Below are 18,506 nucleotides of genomic sequence, written 5' to 3'. Positions count from 1 at the left end.
TGGCTGTTGTTTCGGTTTGAATGGTCAGGTTCGTGACACTGCCCTTGTGCAAAACTTGTGTAACGCCTAATAAAAAGAGCAGTATGCACCTAAGTGCTCCCGCTGCATGCAAGTCTCATCCCTTTCTCGCTAGAGAGGGCCGCAAGTACAAGAGCTATGATGATGATATGTGGGGTTTAACGTCCCAAAACCACCACTTGATTATGAGAGACGCTGTAGTGGAGGGCTCCGGAAATTTCGACCACCTGGGGTTCTTTAACGTGCACCCAAATCTGAGCACACGAGCCTACAACATTTCCGCCTCCATCGGAAATGCAGCCGCCGAAGCCGGGATTTCATCCCGCGACCTGCGGGTCGGTAGCCGAGTACATTAGCCACTAGACCACCACGGTGGTGCTACAAGAACTATGATTTTGCTAATGTTTTGTGGATAATGTCAGCATTTATTTGTAAAAGCTCCCTCGAGTACAGAAGATAATGCAGTTGCATCGCTGAAAGACGAGAGGCAAATGGAAAGAACAACTCGAGAGGAGCGCAGACTGCCAACGGCACTGACTGGCAATAAATATTTCCGTTGGCAGTCAGCACTTGTACAAGACTGTTAGTCGTTCTCACCTCTCGTTTTTTTTTCTTTCGGACTGCTTATTAGCTCAGTTCACCACTGTTTTGGGTAATATAGTTACAACTGAGCTACTATTTGAAATACGTATGCTTTAGAAATGAATTTATCTCACATAAAACTATAGGAATAAGAGACAGTGAACAAAGGGGAACTGAAAAATCAACACTAAGTAGGTGCGCTTAGTTTCAGCACGTAAAACGTGAGTCATACCCGGAAGCGTTCTTCGTAGGTGGTGCCCCGTATGATGACCGGCACCACATCCTTGCTTCGCATGATGTCCTGCAGAGTGTCGAAACGTTCGCGTGGGTCTTTCATAGTGAGGCTGGCTTTCATGTGTCCCGTGAAGCCCGTGGCCATCACAAACACGGCAAGCCACCAGGTGCCGTACAGCCACCGCTTGGCGGAGCCACGTGTCACCCGGGGAGACGCTGCGTAGAAGTGTGCACGGCAGTGCGAACGAAGTTGCGTTTCTGCGTATTGGCAACCTCAGAATTATTGCTGCGTTATAGGCTACCGATATAGGGGCTTATTATTCAGGGTCATTGTCTTGGGCATGAACAGACCCGGCAACAATTAAAAGCCAGTTAGGAAGTGCACAACAACGAATTGAGCTATAAGGTATGGGAAGCTTGATTAGGTACGCAAAGGTTCCATGTTGGCAGTTACAATAGGCGCTGTATAAACACTGTAGTGAAAAAAGTGCCTAAAAGAGAGATTGTAGGGTGCACGTACACAAGCGCCGTTGTCCTTTTGCCCTGTTTTTTTTTTCGTGACAATGCTATCAAACAAACAAGCCCACCGACAAGCATTAACAACGCCGAATAATATTCACTAAACAGCAAAGCTCTAGACGTTCGATGAAAGAACCTTTAGTACACCGGACGAAGCAAAAGAAAAATACAAACGTTTCACTGTGTGAACGCGGGATACGAACAAGGGTGATATTCTTTTTAAACTGATAGTATAGCTTATACAGGGGCCTCAGTAATGGCTCAGTAAAACTACACGCGAACAGATCACGCAAAAAGTATGAAAAAAAAGCTTTTGCCGCGATGCTTGAATGGATTCACTATATTTCTGTTTATACGCTTTTTCACAAGGTAATTAGGTGTCATCATAACAAAACAGTTTCGCAGACCAGCGCTCATATCACGTTATCATGATGGGCGCGTTCAGTTAGCGCGCTCCGAACGCGAACGCAGCACGCTCGAATGTGCTCGAGTGTGGGGCCTTGGGAGCTTAGTTCAGCAATTTTTGTTCACAGATTTCGGAGGACAAACGTGCCACAATTCGAGTTACGCTTCTCATGCATTAACTAGCACTCTTGGAGCTCATTTTGAAGCAGCGTCACTGGTAAGGAAACGCCACAATTCTTGTTAAACAATGGTGAGCTCGCATCATTTATTGTACGCAGGAAAACGAATGGAGTAGCAGCTAGGCATGCTATCCAAGCTGTCCTTGCCGCTCTCAGTTGTCACAGAACAAAATGAGAACCTGAAAAAGTAGCAACGGAAGCTCGCCGCACTGTGACTAATCGGGACTAGGTTAGGTACCAGTGCGTCTGAAAAGTCATCATCTGGCCGTCGTATTCGGTTCGTGCAACCTCAAACTGCGCCAAAGCGCGATCGTGTCGAACAGATGTTCAGCTAGGTGGCGATAGGAACGAGTGCGGAAGAAGAACGCGCTTGAATCAGTGAAGAGGCACGTCATTTTTATCGAAGACGAAGCAGGCGCAAGCTGTCGTGCAACGTCCCAACGTTCGAACATGCAGAGTGCACTGCGTATAGTTACGCACCAAAAGTAGCTTTTGAACCATTAAGTTTACAAGAACGCACTGCACCGTCTACAGCTCGCTCAAGCTTCTTAAAGGGGACCTGCAACGTTTTTTTGTGCATGATCACATAACCATGCCAATCGGTGTTCGGGGCCCTTTAGGTCACGTGAGCCACACATTATAGCCCGGCGCTCAGTGCGAAATTTACAATTATTTCTCAAATCAGCTGGAAATCACATTGCTTGACAAATGAAGCCATATGACAGAACCACTGCGCCATATATCCAAAGTACAGGACCATAGTTCGATCTGAGCATCGTCAGCTGCATAGCTAAAGCGGCCGCCGCAGGATGCCGCCACAAGCACGCGTGCTTTCGCGATCATGCTTTCACTTAATTTGATTTTTAGATGCGAAGCAGCTCTTTGTCTTGCCTGCGTAACGCTTCCCCTCAGTACAAGCGCGCCCCGCGCCGCAGGTGTTGGCGCGGTGCCAATACGTCATGCCGCTGCTGCGCATTGACGTCACACTCCCTTCGCCATGCGTACTGACGTCATTCTTTCCGTACGTTGCCGCGCCCTCGCTGCGGCGCCTGCCGCTGCAGCCTCTTCTGTTCGCCCGCACCGCCTGCCGCGTCCGCCGCTCGCTACTCCACCAACTCTTCGGTTCATGCGCAATGAACCTGACGCGTGCCTAACGTTCATTTTGAAACATGTTGTACGTGTGACCTACAAAACCCACGCCGGCCATCGTTTTAAACAAGTAATCCGGCGCACACCTCGGCACCCGTGTTAATGTCGTTCAACCCGTGACGGCACCCGTGCGCAACACTCCTGCTTCACATCTCATCAGTGTTGCCTTCGGAGAAATGGCTCAAGTTTATTTTTTTATTACAATGAAGACCCCTCTAAGGGTGTTCCATAAGGAATGGATGTAGAGAAATTATACAAAATGGTAACTACGTATTCTAATTCGACGGTAGGTAATGTGTTACACTCTGCAAGAACAAAGTCAAACGTGTAACGGCGGAAGTGGTGTGAGAAAAGTCTTTCCATTCAGATGATGACAGTGGAAAAGAACCGGAAAATGTCTTGGTGTGGCTGCGCGATCGGGTGACTCGCAAGACATGACCGGTGTTCTCAGGCATGCGGGCTGGAGTGGTGATATAAATAATAGAAATGATATAAAGTTGATAGAAATGATTCTTATTCCAATGATGACACACTGACGTGGTGCGTGTATAATGAATGAATAAATTGTAGCGCGCGGTTCTGCAGTGCCTCAAATGAATTTCCTAGATAAGCCTGAAGCGGGCTCCCGATGGCATTGGTATACTCAAGCTCTGGTCTGAGTATGGGTTTGTGGAGAAGCAGCTTTAGGTATTTGGGAGCATGACGTAAGTGGCATTTTAGAAATCCCAGTAATTTGTTAGCACTCGCTAATGTGTCCGTGACAGCAGACCCCACGTTAGATCACACGACAATGTTGCACCTAGCTGCTCGCTCGAAGCAAAAAAAAAAAAAATGCGCCGCAGGTGAATAAATGAGCTGACGAAGACGTGTATTTTCTCGGCCGCCTTTGATCCCAGTCCCTGTGTAGCTTTCAGCGTTCTCACTAGTACGAAAAGTGAGAGAAACAGCTTGAAGCGCGCGACAAATCCTTGTACTTTAGCGTACTTGATGGATTCGAAATTTTTTTTTTACAAAAGCTGATTGGTGTGACAATGAGCTTTTCTAATGAGACCATTTGATGATTGCTTAACTCCTACAGAGCCACTTCACACTAACGCACCCGTTGACTTATTTCTAGTTTCCTGAGATCTCTACATTAACTGCTTTCCGGAAAGTAGTGATTCCGGTTGGCTGCGCACCTTCCATGAGGAAGATGCTGAACAGGCTCAGGAATGCGAAGTAGTAGGCGACTGCCAGGCGAGAGCACTGGAACTTCGCGTCGATCAGTGCCACCACGAAGCCCACGACGAGCATGGATGAGAACAGCCCGATCCATACCTGTGCGTGCCACAAAAGCATTCGTTCTTATCAAAGTTTGAAAGGCTGAATATAAGGTGTTTGTGAAGTTGGGTCAAAAATAGTATTCGTAAATATGGATATGCAGCAAATAGCATGCCGTTTTCATCTCTAAGTGTTGCACCAACAAACATGTATCCGACACATGGCACCAAAATGTACTATCAGCGTGAAATGAAACCCAAACAGCGGCAAGCCTTTGCGATTGTAGGACGTATTTTTTTGTGGGCGCCGCTATCTTGCTAGCGGGCAGCCCTTTTCCGGTCTGGCAACCCATATGGCATGCGGGAAGCTCGCTGTTTGTATAAAACGTAAGCATGCGCGGCGGTTATATTGTTCTTTTTCAGTTTTTACGCCGGAAATTTCGACTGAATAGAGGTAGGTTCTTTAGGAAATGAGTCTATGAGACATTCTGACAAGGTTCAAGTCGTTGAGGGTCGATTGTTTTAATATACTGTGCCGTGAACAAGTCCGCCTCTTTTGATGCAGTATATTCACAGCACCGACTTTTTGCTCGAAGAATGCGCAGTATTTTCAGGTCTTTCTCTTCCAGAACAAGCAACAATACTTCGAGAGCACAGTGAATATCTTTCTTGGGCTGTAGTCATCCGCTTTTCTAACAAGATTTGTTTGCGTCCCACCGTCGCATCGGCTAACGCTCTTGTAAAGGTTCGTCTTTATTTCGTGGCTTTGACGGTTTTTGTTAACTACGCATTAACTGCTGTCTAAATTGTTTCTCAACTCTGAAGGAATGACCGTGTCTTACTCGCTCGTTTGTTTTTACAGGTGTGCACATGAATACACCTCTTACATCAAACGACGATGACGTGCCTGTGCGTTCCCTTTGTATTATTTTTTTCATTGCGACATTTGAGTGTCTCTCGGTGCCGTGAAACTTTGACCGGCGATAAAAAGAAATGTTAGGTGGGGCTGTTTATTGGGGAAACGTTGTCACCATTGGAATAGGTGTAGGCTGCGTAACTTACGTTCGTAGCCGAGGTTGAGCATCAGTGTCGAATTCGTTTCGGTTCGTTCACCTGATAAGTGCTCTGAGCATACCCGAATACCCGCGGAAGGTAAAAAGTTTTTCCTGTTTAAGTTTGCGAGCCATAGAAGCCGCTGCTCCTCGTCGACAAGAAAACGATGGAACTTGAAGAGTCCACAGCCGCAAAAACTCCGCGTCTGGAATGCACATGGTACATTTATCGTGACAGCAGCTTCCTTTTTCCGTAGTTGTTACTGCACCCTAAACAGCGCAGTGGTTCTCTGATGACCAATTCTTGGTCGTCATACCAATGAAGAAAAACGAAATCCACAGGTTGGCTTAATACACGCAAATTGCTCGATAACGTCCCACATACTAGCGTAAACACACAAACTCCAAGCCGTCGCCCGCATGCCAGAGAGGAGTAATGCGTTGGTTGCCAGACCAGGCCTCCTCGTCCGATGCAAAGATCTATAGTGCGTGCCGTCCAGCAATCACCGCGGACAGGCACGCATATCTGCGCAGAGCTGCCGAACAGTATGCAAGCGCCTGTAAACGTTGATAACTGTACGGCGCGCACTACACTGTCGACAAGGCTTGCCGATGTTGGGGTTTCATTTGACGCTGATAGTACTTACATGCACAACCACGCTCACAAAGAGGTTTTAAAAGGGTTGTGAGAGGAGTCGATGGGCTTGCGTAAGAGCGCTGGAACTCACTCAGCCATGTTACATAGTGCAAGAGAATGCACTTGTTTACTATTCGCTTCTGAACATTTCTTTTTTTTTATTTGCGCAATCTTACGTATTTGGACAAAGTAACAACTTTTCATTCTATTAGGTGTACGCACGTATAACATGTGTGCCCCTTTCTCTGACCGGTAGCCAGAGGGAGGAGAGGGGGTGCTCAAGAACCCCACCCCTTAAACTTGGATGGGGGGAGGGGGTGTTTTAGCGAGAATGAATAGCCAAAGTACAGGTTTTTTCTATTTCTTCAACAAAGGCCCCCCACGCACTACAAGAAAAAACAAACAAAAAACAAATGACTACAGGCCTGCCTCTTCTGAAGGAACGTGTAGTATGTTACATATTTTTGCAACAAGAACTAGTTTACTTGAAACAACTTAAGAAGCGTGTCTTTTCTGTCTTCCGCCGATTGTCGGAAATGTTAGTTAAATGTAGAGCTGTAGTGAAATGCCTTAAAAACAAAATGAATCAGTAGGCAACCATGGTTCCAGACTTCGTTCTAACAAGAAAGTATTTTATGCCGGCGTACTTCAAGCCAGCGCCTCCTGTTTCTTCAATCTGGCGCTGAGGCATGGTGTAGCGCGTCTCCGTTTACAACGCTATGCGGGGAACCAACGGGGACGCGTCCCTGCGACGCGACTGCATGCGTTGCCTTTAAAAGGTGCCGTGCGAGCACTGTGAGGTGGTGGTGGTAGGAGTGGTATAGACGATTTCAAGGTTGCAAGCTTTGTACCCAATAAAACTTCCGGCCACCTCATTTACCAGCTGCTAATGTTGAAACTGAAAGCACGTCTTCAAAGTTTTTTTTTTTTTTGAAGTGTAACGAAATTCTCTCTTTTGACCACTATTCGGTCTCGCAGCGCGTCTTGTAGAAACTGGCCAAAATGGCACTTCCTTGCTGAATGCTTCAAGGCAACCATGAAGTCCTTGACGCTTTATTGTTCCTCTTGTGCTCGCTTGTTAAATTTGCAATGCTCGGTTATGATCGGGCACTGTGGGCTAGAGTGTTTCTTCAACAGCACTGTGACCTCTTCAAAGCTCTTGTCTCCAGCAACAGCGGGTACTACCAAACTTTTGATCGCCTCGTACGTTCGTGATCCTATCACAAACAAGAATACTGCGAGCTTATTTTCCTTTTTGATGTCATTAGCAGTGACGAAATGCTCGAGAAGTTTCAAATAGGATTCAAAATTGTGATCCTTCTCGTCGAACTCGTCTAGCTTCCTTATTGGCGCCATCATTCAGACAAGGTGCGGTGTACTTATCGGTCAGTTGCTCTTCCGGCGAACACGTTGACCCTCGATGAAGTTCGCAGCTGACGTGTTCCGTAAGCCCGAGCCAGGAATGCTGTTGATTTTGTTCTGAGGCCGTCGATTGCCGGTTATCCGCGATACTTCCTTCGTACTGAGCTAGAATGGGGGGGGGGGGGGGGGGGGGCGTCCCACCCTCGTCGCTAGTGTTGTAGCGTGAGGAATAGACAGCATTTCAAGAACAAGTCATAAGTTCATTACAGAACACACACGTATATACAGGGTGTCTCACATAACTTTAGCCAAGAATTTGAAAGTGAAAGGCACTTAGGAGGCGAATTGAACCAAAGGCAATCTACTCGAACTAGCCTGTAGGTACTTAGGGTATTTTTTGTATTTCTCCTCATTATATTTATTAAGTAATTCTTAATTACCTAATTTAGAATTATGGGCTGGAAACTCAAAATGTGAACAGTGAGATGTAGAGCACTTTCAGAAACCACCGACTAAGTTGTTTCCTGTATGATACGTCTCGCGCTGTTATTTTTTTTTCACGTTGTAAACAAAGCCCGTGAAATGTGAATAGAAGCCGTGTCATGGACCGCGAGCGCACTGCAATGTGCTGCTATAGGGTTTCTTTCCAACGCGGAAAAAATAACAGCGTTAGGTGTATCGTACAAGAATTGATTTAGTCGGTGGTTTCTGAAAGTGCTCTACATCTCAGTGTTCATATTTTTGGTTTCCAGCCCATAACTAAAAAAGTAACTAAGAAATAATATTTAATTAGTATGTGGAGAAATAAAAAATAGCCTGAGTACGTACACGCTAGTGCGAGTAGTATGCGTTTGGTTCAACTCATCACTGAAGTGTCTTTCATTTTTAAATTCTTGGCTCAAGTTATGTGGGACACCCTGTATAGGCAGTGAACCACGTGGTCGGCCGCACATCAGTGCTCGCACTGGATGCCCAGGTGATATGTGACGTCCCGCCACAGCACATAGGACAGAAGTAAATGTTTTGTAATATTTATGTAGCTCAAAAGAACATTCATTTGAATATATTTTGCCAAGTATGGTAAGGAAACTGTAAAAAATCAGCGGGCTATTTTCTAAAGCTCTTGTTGTCCACAGATGCTATTAGGGCACATCGGTGGACAAAACCGGATGTCATCAAGGGCCTGTGTTTGTAAACAGTGAAATGCACTATTGCTTGGAGTACAGGTTGCCTCGATGCGCGAGCCTCCGTTTCCAGGGCGGAGATAGCTTTCTCCGCGTCGGCGTTTTGTCGTGGGCTGCCATTTCGATTTAAAAGTGTCAGGCAGAGAGCAGCGACTAGCTCGGAAATGGTGTGCTAGCAGGTTGCTTGGAAGTCACTTAGATCAGTACTTCGACGACTATGACCTACTGCTGTGAATCATTGTGTACCAGTTGATGTGCGGAAAGTTAACGGATGGTTCGCTTCTTTCGTAACAGTGAGCGAATAAAAAAAAGGAGGCACAATTGAAGCGTGACCGTTGGCATTTGACCAGCTGCGCCGATATATGCGTGGTTAGTTGTTGACTTCTCGCCACACATGAACACGTATTTTTTTATCACTGCCAGTGAACATGCTGCAGAACTTATCCTTGTACGAATTGTCTCGGCGTAGCTGCATAGCGTAATCGCTGCGGGACGCCGCTATTACAGCTGGACGATAAAGCTTTTCGTTAAACCATGCGGAGTGCGTAGACACTCAGGCCAGCTTATCTATACCTACTTAAGCCAAATTGAGTTTCAATAAGCTTGGTCAAGAAGAATTAATCATAGTTCATAACACCTCAGGGAGTCAGGAGAAGTCCCAGGTAATTGGAAATGCAGTCGCATTATTGCATTGATTAAGCCGGGGAAGTGTCCTTGTGCACTTTCCTCCTACAGATCAATCGCCTTAGCCAGCTGCGTCGGGAAAGTAATGGAAAGAATGGTATTGTCAAGATTAGAGTGGCTTATAGAGAGCAACAACTCATTTCCTGCATTTATGAATGGCTTCAGAAGAGGCCGATCTGCCATTGATGGTGTGGTCGAATTGATCACCAGCGTTGAAGAGGAAAGAAGATGACGCAGACTAGTGGCGGCGGTCTTCCTAGACATTAAGGGTGCCTACGATAATGTGCTGCATTATGCGATCCTTGACGCACTGGAAGATTTGGACATCGGTGGACGACTGTACGCTTGGATTTTTAGCTACCTTAGGGACCGCACCATTTACATGACGACAAATAATGAAGACCCTGATCGATATAAGGTTCATCGTGGTGTTCCCCAAGGAGGAGTTCTCAGCCCGATCCTATTCAATGTCACAATGATCGGCCTAGCAGCAGAACTTCCCAGCACGGTGAAGATCAGTGCATACGCTGATGACATATGCATATGGGCATCCGGAACTACTCGTCCGCGATTACAAGCTCGACTACAGCGTGCAGTGACGATCACTTACAGATATCTACGACGTCAGGCGCTCACTCTTTCAATTCACAAATGCGCAGTGCTTGAGTTCACGCGCAAGCATATGTAAAAATACCCGATATTTATTAATGGGACAGAGATACCTGCTGTAACGCACCACAAGTTCCTTGGGGTTGTCGTACACAAAGATCTATCGTGGACGAGGTATGTCGCAGTACTTAAATATAAATTGAAGAGCTTTGCTTTCGTTCGCACCATACGCACGAAGCTGCCGTGGTGTGGCGAACAGCCAACTCTCGCCCACATTACGTGGGAATGCGAATCACAACCGAAAAACGTCAATTTCCCCCTTTTGGGGACATCTCGACCAAGGCTGTGGGATACCTGGCTTGTTAGCAAGGATCGGGAAGGCCAGCTGGCTTTGCTCGACCAAGCCCAGTGAGCCGCAAAGGCCAGTGGAGCTCTGGACTGAGGACCCCACCCACTTGCCCAGAAACCTTTTAGGGAATAGAAGAAAATTTTTTTTCTCTGCCGTTAGAGCTCCATAACCGACGCGGCGAGTTATATAGGCCGCGTCGGTTATGAGAAATAATTTGATCCACTAAGGCAGTCAAGGGCGTCATATATCCATGGCCGGGGGTACACGTCTTTTTTGTAACACATTTAGGATTTAGGTAGCGGACACAGAAGCGCCAGGTGTTATCTTTTTAGGAGTTGCATGGTCACCTGTCAGTTTTCCGAAGACCGGCAGTGGTAGGAGAGTGAGGGAGGGCGGCGACAGTTAGGTGAGTGGGTCAGGCGTCCGGTTGGCCATGGAGAGTGGTTTGATCGAGTGGGCATGGATGGCAAAGCGTCGTTTTGGTCAGCGTGTAACGGTACGCGGGAGCCATTTCGTGAACGGCGGGTGTTGGCATAGCGTGGCCATGGCTGCCGATCCCAGGAACTACGGCAATGACAATAATATGACCTACTCCTCCGCAGCAGAAGCAGATTAGTCTGTCATCGGAGTTTAGCCATTCAGCCGACTTTCGGTAACGTGGACGGTTGTGTGGGCCACGGGACATATCAGCTGCACTGGGTCGGTTCTGTTAATAGGGCAGAGCGTCTGAAGTCCAACGTTGGCCAGTCCCTGGCACACAACAGTCTGTATCAATGAAATCATTGTGCGAGAGTCGTCAGGGGCAAGGAATCGGTCAGGAGTTGTAGATATGGCCTCAATTTCGAGGCCACGTTGTGCAAAATATTTTCGGAAGCAGCAGCGACTGGCGGTAAATGGGCGTCCTCGCAGGTAGATGTTGCAGTCATGTTGGGGAGACGTGAAGAATATGGAGTAATACGAGGGCTTATCACTTCTTCAAAGCATCGGCATTCATTATTGACGTGGCCAACCGTTGATGAGTTTTGAAACTTGAGGGTAGTAAAGGCGTCATCCGCGATTCCTTTGAGGTTGTGCGCGACCTTTCCAGATTCAGGCATCTAGTCGTTGACCTTCCGGCAGAGGGCGGGCACATCTTGTATGTAGGTAACGTGTGACTCGGTGCAGGACTGGATTCAGCATGCGAGTTCTTTCTGCGCAGGACGACGACGCCCAATGGGCTTGCCTGAAAGATTAATGAGTTTATTTTTACAGATGTCCCAACTCGTGATCGTTTCCTCGTGGATGGAAAACCGCTTTAGCTGTGCCATCAAGGTAGAAAATACTATTGGCCAAGATGAGTGCCGCATCCCAGTTGTACAGTGTGCTCACCCATTCGTACAGCTAAATCACCTTCACGTCAGTGCTGTCATTGCCAGAAGAGGTGTCTCGATCACGCGGTTGGTAAAAATGAGGGTGCGGTTAGTACCGGCTGGATGCGGTGCTGTTGGTTCTTGAGTAGTTGGACGAGGCACGTTAGGGCTATATTCCGAAGAATCTTCGTTCTCGCCTTGATCAGGCATCGCAGAGGCAGCTAAGGAACGTTCGCTGCGTGAACTCGTTGTAGGTGTCGTCTCTGGGAGTGCCTCCACTTCTATCAAAATGTTACGGGGAGGGAGGCGTTTAAGAATATATTAACACTCGAAGGCAGGCGAACAAGATTGAGCCCAGTCTGCACGAGATAGCGTTATACATCATCTTCTTCCCTATCATGTTCATCTCTGCTGCCTCGTAGTATTATGTTTTTGTTGATGCCATCTTCCGTGGGATTTACTTCATCCTGTGTCCGCATATAACCTAATACTTCGACTACCATACGCATTAAATAAACATCATGGGCGCTAGTTGTCGAGTGAAGATGTGCCACTAGCCCCACCACGGCGGTCTAGTGGCTAAGGTAATCGGCTGCTGACCCACAGGTCGCGGGATCAAATCCCGGCTGCGGCGGCTGCATTTCCGATGGAGGCGGAAATGTTGTAGGCCCGTTTGCTCAGATTTGGGTTCACGTTAAAGAACCCCAGGTGGTCAAAATTTCCGGAGCCCTCTACTACGGCGTCTCTCGTAATCATATGGTGGTTTTGGGACGTTAACCCCCACATACCAATCAATCAAAATGTGCTACTAGGCGTCGACATGGGTGCATCCTCATCAAGCAGTTATAGCATAGTCCCTGTGTGAGCTTTCATGCACCAATGTACAATGAACAATCAAGTACTCCTGTGCAGACGCGGTTAACTTTTGTGTTATACTGATCCCACGATGCAGGGATCAGCAGCGTGGGGGTATTTCTTCCACTACTATATTCTTCTTCATCCTCGTTCATTGCTGCATATCAGTGCGACCTTTCTAGGCTGGCCTCAGTGACACCCCGTTAAAGCGTATATTGAATTTCAGTTCGAGGAGACAGCGCTGGTGTCTTTTTTGGTGCGCCAAAGTAAGATTAAAGGAGCGAATAACACGCACGCAAATGAATAAATCTTTTTTATGTTTGTTTCTCGTGTACTTTGGATATGGTGCTGGCAAATTATTACCGTAGTGTTTTGGGCGCGTTGGTACGTCATACTTCAGTTTTCCAGCGCATAAAAAAAACACGGACAGTCCAAGACGGGACATGCGCGGCACTACAGGGACAGACGAGAAAGACGAGTATTTAGCAACTGTCCCGTATTTCCTTGTCTATGTTTTTCCACGCACTAGGTAACTACAGTGTTGTAAATTATACTGAACGAACTCTGCTGCTCCCCTAGCCCAGATTTTATGAGCCATTTCTAAAGGATTTGCGCATGCATGCTCAAGAGCTATTTTCATTAAAGGGGCCCTGCAACAATTCTTTCATGTAGCATGAAATTGATTCACTAAAGTAGCTGATTGTCTCACGAATTCTTCGTCTCAAAAATTTTTATGCTCCGTCCCGTACGAGCGCAGCAACAAATGGCGAATTCCACTCGTCGAGCGGGAGCAAGTTTTCTTGCTCCGTGGCCGAGAATCTGCATTATACGGGTAGATTCAGAGCAAGTTCGCGTGTTCTACTGGCAGATTAGGAGCAGCCTACTCCGTGACGGAGCCTTCCGCGTGCTCCGTCTTGAAGAGACAGATTTCGCGGGAACTCCGAGAATGCATTGTCATCATTTCCGGTACAGTAGGCAGCGGTGCTGGCGTCAGCGTTTTTTAAAGGCGATAGTCTTTCTTGGGGACATTCGACGCAAAAATTATGGTCTGTCTGTCTGTCTGTCTGTCTGTATGTATGTATGTATGTATGTATGTATGTATGTATGTATGTATGTATGTATGTATGTATGTATGTATGTATGTATGTATGTATGTATGTATGTATGTATGTATGTATGTATGTATGTATGTATGCATGTATGTATGTATGTATGTATGTATGTATGTATGTATGTATGTATGTATGTATGTATGTATGTATGTATGTATGTATGTATGTATGTATGTATGTATGTCGGTCTGTACACTTGTCTGATTGTCCACTCTTAACGGCACTGGGTACTTGAAACGGCCGACCCCATCCGTAGCGCCCACGAATGCTGCTCAAGATTTAGCGTTGATACTTGTGCAATTGTCATATACAAAACAAATATTGCGCATGTCTGGGGCAGCATAACAACAAGTATATATTCTGTATGTGCGTCTTTTACTAGAATAGGCATACATAAGTAATTTGAAGGACCGTAGCGCTTATCACGCTGCGCTGACCATGCGACGCTTGCATGGAACGGGGAGTGAAACAACGCTTTGCTGCACTCTAAAAAATATCGAGTAAAAAGGGTGTCTTTTTGTCCCACAACAATAATCGTCATCAGGCTTGCGTGCGCTTCCTTTCTTGAAAACTCGGCACTGGCTACTTTCCTATCGAGAATGCAATGTAACCCTGATAATGGGCATGTCGATCGTGACCGGAATGAACCAGGCGCGGGGCGATAGCGCAAGGATGGAACGCATTATAGATGACTATTATTGTTGCGGGACAAAAAGACACCCTTTTTACTCGCTTTTTTTTTTAAAGTGAGAGATGAAATGGTGGTGGCACCTACCCGTTGCCTTGCATTCTACACCTGTCTCAGAGGTGATACATCTAAGACAGGCGCGCACACCCATCTCAGAGCCACGCCCTTCGTTTTCCAAGAAAACTGCCTGATAGCGCTCATGTCTCACGTGTGACGTGACTTGATGCGCTCGTTCGCCTCTGCTGCACGCTCGAGGCACTCAAACGCAGCGTCTCCAGAATACTATTCACCGATTTTCTTGCGCAGAACATCAAATAAATGTTTTGTTCACTCTCTCCACACGCAAGACTATCGTCTTACGATGACATTTGCAGATTAACTTGCAGATACGGGGCCAATTTTTTTATTTTTTTTCCTTTTTCTTTTCTTTTTTGAGGCGGTGCACCGAGCACATTTACAAGAAGGCATTGTTTGATGCTGCTGAATGTGCTGCTGCTCGTTTTCTTCTCGCTTTGAGTGACAGCGAGAGCACTAGTTCTGCTAGCAGTAGCAGCAGCGAAGACGACGAGCCATACATGCTTTCCCACCATGTGCATCGCCAAAGTCTCGGCAGTATAGCCGAAGATAATCAGCTATGTCGAGGAAGTTTTTAGTACTGGTTTAGTGACGTATGTGCAAAGAACTTCCGAAGTGACCTCACGTGGGGCATTCACGTGTTCCACTCGCAGATCTGGCTTGCGCAACCCGAGTGCTCGCTCCAGGATTTCGCCAAATGATTTGTCACACGCTGCAATTGTATTTTCTCTTCTCTCATCCCTACGAAAGCGCTAGCAGCTAAGCAGAAAGGAATGGCACGGGCTAAGAAATTTCGTCACGCACGCTTCGTCACCTCGAGCACTTTTTCTCCATCTTTTTTTTTTCATTCAAAGGCGTGGCTTTTCAGTGCGATGGCTCACGCACACATGGACAAGCCGCAACTCCCGTGGTTGTCCCGGAAATGATTGAGAGCGCCACGCTGAAATTAGCCTAAGGTTTATGCAACGGCTGTGACCAATGATTTTTGAGTTTGTGGCGTCATTTGTCAACTGAAGAGAAAGCAATTTTTAGCTTACTGATAAATCATTGGGAATTCCAGGGCACGCGCTGAGCTGTATATAGAGCTAGTGTGTTGTCGGGAGCCTCGGCTACCGATGGGCATAAAGGTGTTTTCTGACCATGCTCAAAAGGTGCTGTGGCGCTCCTTTAAGAAGCTGAACATGACTCTTTCGGAGACCGTAACGCTCAGCCGCTTCGCGTGCGTGTCGTATATGAGTGAGTGGAGGCACGCTAGAGCAACCGTGCATCGAGTAGGTGCAGATTCACTCACATCGACGTCAAAAGAATTGACGTATCCAAATACGTTGGTGACGTAAGGGTTGGTGAGCCCTCCACAGTGCCCAGCTTCACTGTAGTAGAACTGCGGCAGCGGCTCCAGTGCCGAGGCCCTGTCCTCCGTGGGCGCCACGGGCCCTACCAACATGTCGCTTTCCTGCAACAAGTTTGGTTTCTGGCTATGTACATAGAGCTCCTTAGCTATAAGTTACTCATTCATTTTCTCAAAGCACTTAATATGGTGTACTGATGTCAACGGCAGCCTAAAGCGGCTGTATTATAACAAGTGCAGTACAATACCCTATAAACTTTGGACTGGCCTATGTGTTAACAGCTTTTTCATCAAAGTAACGGTTCTAACGAATGAGCTAATCGATGAAGCCGAATAAACATTCTCGCAGAGTTCCTTACTTACAAAACGATTGGAAGGAGCAAGCCCCCTCCCCTTTTTGTTTCTGCACTATACCCTCTCCTCCTCTTCCTCTAATTGTTTCTGCACGCACCGATGGCCTCCGAAAAAGCGGGCGCGTGGCGTGTTTCTTTCAGGCCTTGTAAATTGACACGTTCCCCAGCAAAACAAACGAGTATCGCCTTGCGCCCCCGGAAACCTTGAGAGGGCGTATTGAGTGAGGGTACCGGCGGTGGCTAATACCATGGCATACAGCAGAGCACACGTGATTCTAGCGTGTGCGTGCTTTCTTTTTCCTGGTTACGAGCAAGAAGGACGGCCAGGAGCGTCTGGCTGAACTGAAGGAGAGTATCTTTTTCTGTTACTGCATTTGTTTTGTTCAATTTGCGAAAAAAAGCATAGCAACTGCTGCATTTTTCGATAGGTAAATGTAGGAATGTATCAATGTTCTCTGACTATTATTTTTTTTTCATTGCGGTCCATTTTGTCTCGGTGCTAAATACTTCTATTCGAGAAATATAGAGGCATTCTAGCATTCCTCCTTTCTGGAGACTTGCACGGGGGAGAACACGGCTAATATCGTCGTTGAAACGCATTGCTCTCCTATGTTGACTCGTAATTTTCCTATTATATAGCGTACGGATATTTATGAGGTGGTCAACGGAATCGCAGTTACGTTCTAGATAACTGAGGGCCCTGGTCATGTCACTGAAATAAGGTACGTATGAAGTAACTTTTCCGGAATAAAGGCTTCGACTAGACGACCTACATTCACTCCCCACATCTTTCACAATGAAAGCGCTTAGTTGTCACAGTCTCTTTTTTCGTCTTTTGAATGTTAATTGTTTTGGTAGCATAATGACAGTATCAGTGTTGTCTTCACTTGCTGTACACTCGACTGCATCAAAATCAAATGGTTGCACATTTAGCATAACAGCGTCTGTCAAATTGAAACTAAGTATTAATCGAGGTAGACTGCTAAAGAAAAAATTGCAAATTGTCACTGTAATGTAACATCGCAGTGTTTTGTAGAAAGTACATCAAACTTAGAACGCGTGCTGCGTACTTTTTGATCTAGCAAAACATATCGATGTTCGTTCTTACATTGCCCAACGTATCCACTGAACACCGTGAAGCACACAGTGCAAATGGGCAACCACAAGTGATAAAACGTGCCTGTAACCAGCCCGTGGTCGTCACTGAACCAGCGACATTCAGACCAGACAAAGTCTAGACTCATGGCGACCGCGTGCACCCACCGCCCTGCATCCTGCTCTTGCGGCTCGACGGGAGGATTCTTGAAACGGCGTTACGATGAAAATTAGGGCTAGTTCCATGAAATGAAACAGGAAGAAACCCTTTTGAACGAGTGTAACCCGTGAGCATTGAACACGGCACTCTTCTTACTTCGTTTGTCGATAAAGCTGTAATTTTATTCTTCGCCAGCGATTCAAACTGCACAGCCTGCAAACTTCGAAGTAGAGCAAGTTTCCAGCAATTACGAATATCTTGCAGAGGCATCGGGATTATAAGTGCTCTAATATGGGCGGCGCAAATCTACAGCAAAAAAGTTCATTTGAAAATATATGCGCTCAAGCATTGACTTTGCCTCTCGTTCACCCTGGTCCGACATTCCCGAATGAAAGCGAAGTTATATAAAAGCGCGAAACCATTTATTTATCCCCACATGCAAACTTCACCACTATAGCGCGACAGCCTTTTCGACCATACGAACGAGCACCGCAGTGCGGAAAAAAAGAGCGGGCCCCTCCCACCTTTGGAAACACGCTTTCTTCGTGCTATTGGGACGACTGGAGAAAAACCCGCCGCGCGCCCCTCATCTCAGAGGCTATGACACACCTAACGTGGTTTTATATGACCCTACCCAAGATCGGCGGCGCTGCAAGCATTGTGAGCCTCACTTGGTTTTACCCTGCACCAGTGATCAGCTCATCTCTGTGTCGTTTGATGTCGTCACAGTGTGACACCATTCCATTGGACGTCTGGTGATGTCATGAATCATGATAACGCCACATATTTTGGTAATATGTCACACAGCAGCGTCATCACGTGATTATTTTTTGCATACCTCGTGTTGACACCACCAATGCTGACAATTTTCGCTTTTGATGTGCCATCAAAAGTTATACTGAGCGCTTTCTTTCTAGGTTCCCTGCAACACTTTTTTCAAGTAATCGCCGATAACGTCATCATTAAAACTTATTGCGTGATGAATAGACTGCCACAATTTTTTTCACAATCCGTCAACTATGAGCGAAGTTACAGGAATTGGTTGCATGGTTCAAACGCTTTCTGTCGTATTTCATAACAAACTTATGGAGGTGCATGACAAGAGGAAAAGAACATAGTGCGATATTTCGTGAGCGCGCGGCCGACTCCTAATGTGTGATTGCAAGAGAGCGCGTAGTCATGTGGCAGTATTCCACGGCGGCCGAGGTAACTGTGGAACTCAAACCAACCAGTGGCTATGGACTTTGGG

The 18,506-nt window shown here is 46.6% G+C and overlaps 1 pseudogene; it reads right to left on the bottom strand.

Annotated features, from left to right (window-relative positions):
• The window catches only part of LOC119161724 (glutamate receptor ionotropic, delta-2-like), a 158,473-nt pseudogene that overhangs the window by 36,966 nt on the left and 103,001 nt on the right, over positions 1 to 18,506 (bottom strand).

This window comes from Rhipicephalus microplus, chromosome 3 (genome assembly GCF_043290135.1).
Source record: "Rhipicephalus microplus isolate Deutch F79 chromosome 3, USDA_Rmic, whole genome shotgun sequence".
Lineage (NCBI taxonomy): Eukaryota > Metazoa > Arthropoda > Arachnida > Ixodida > Ixodidae > Rhipicephalus > Rhipicephalus microplus.
This window is presented reverse-complemented; position numbering and strand designations above follow the sequence as displayed.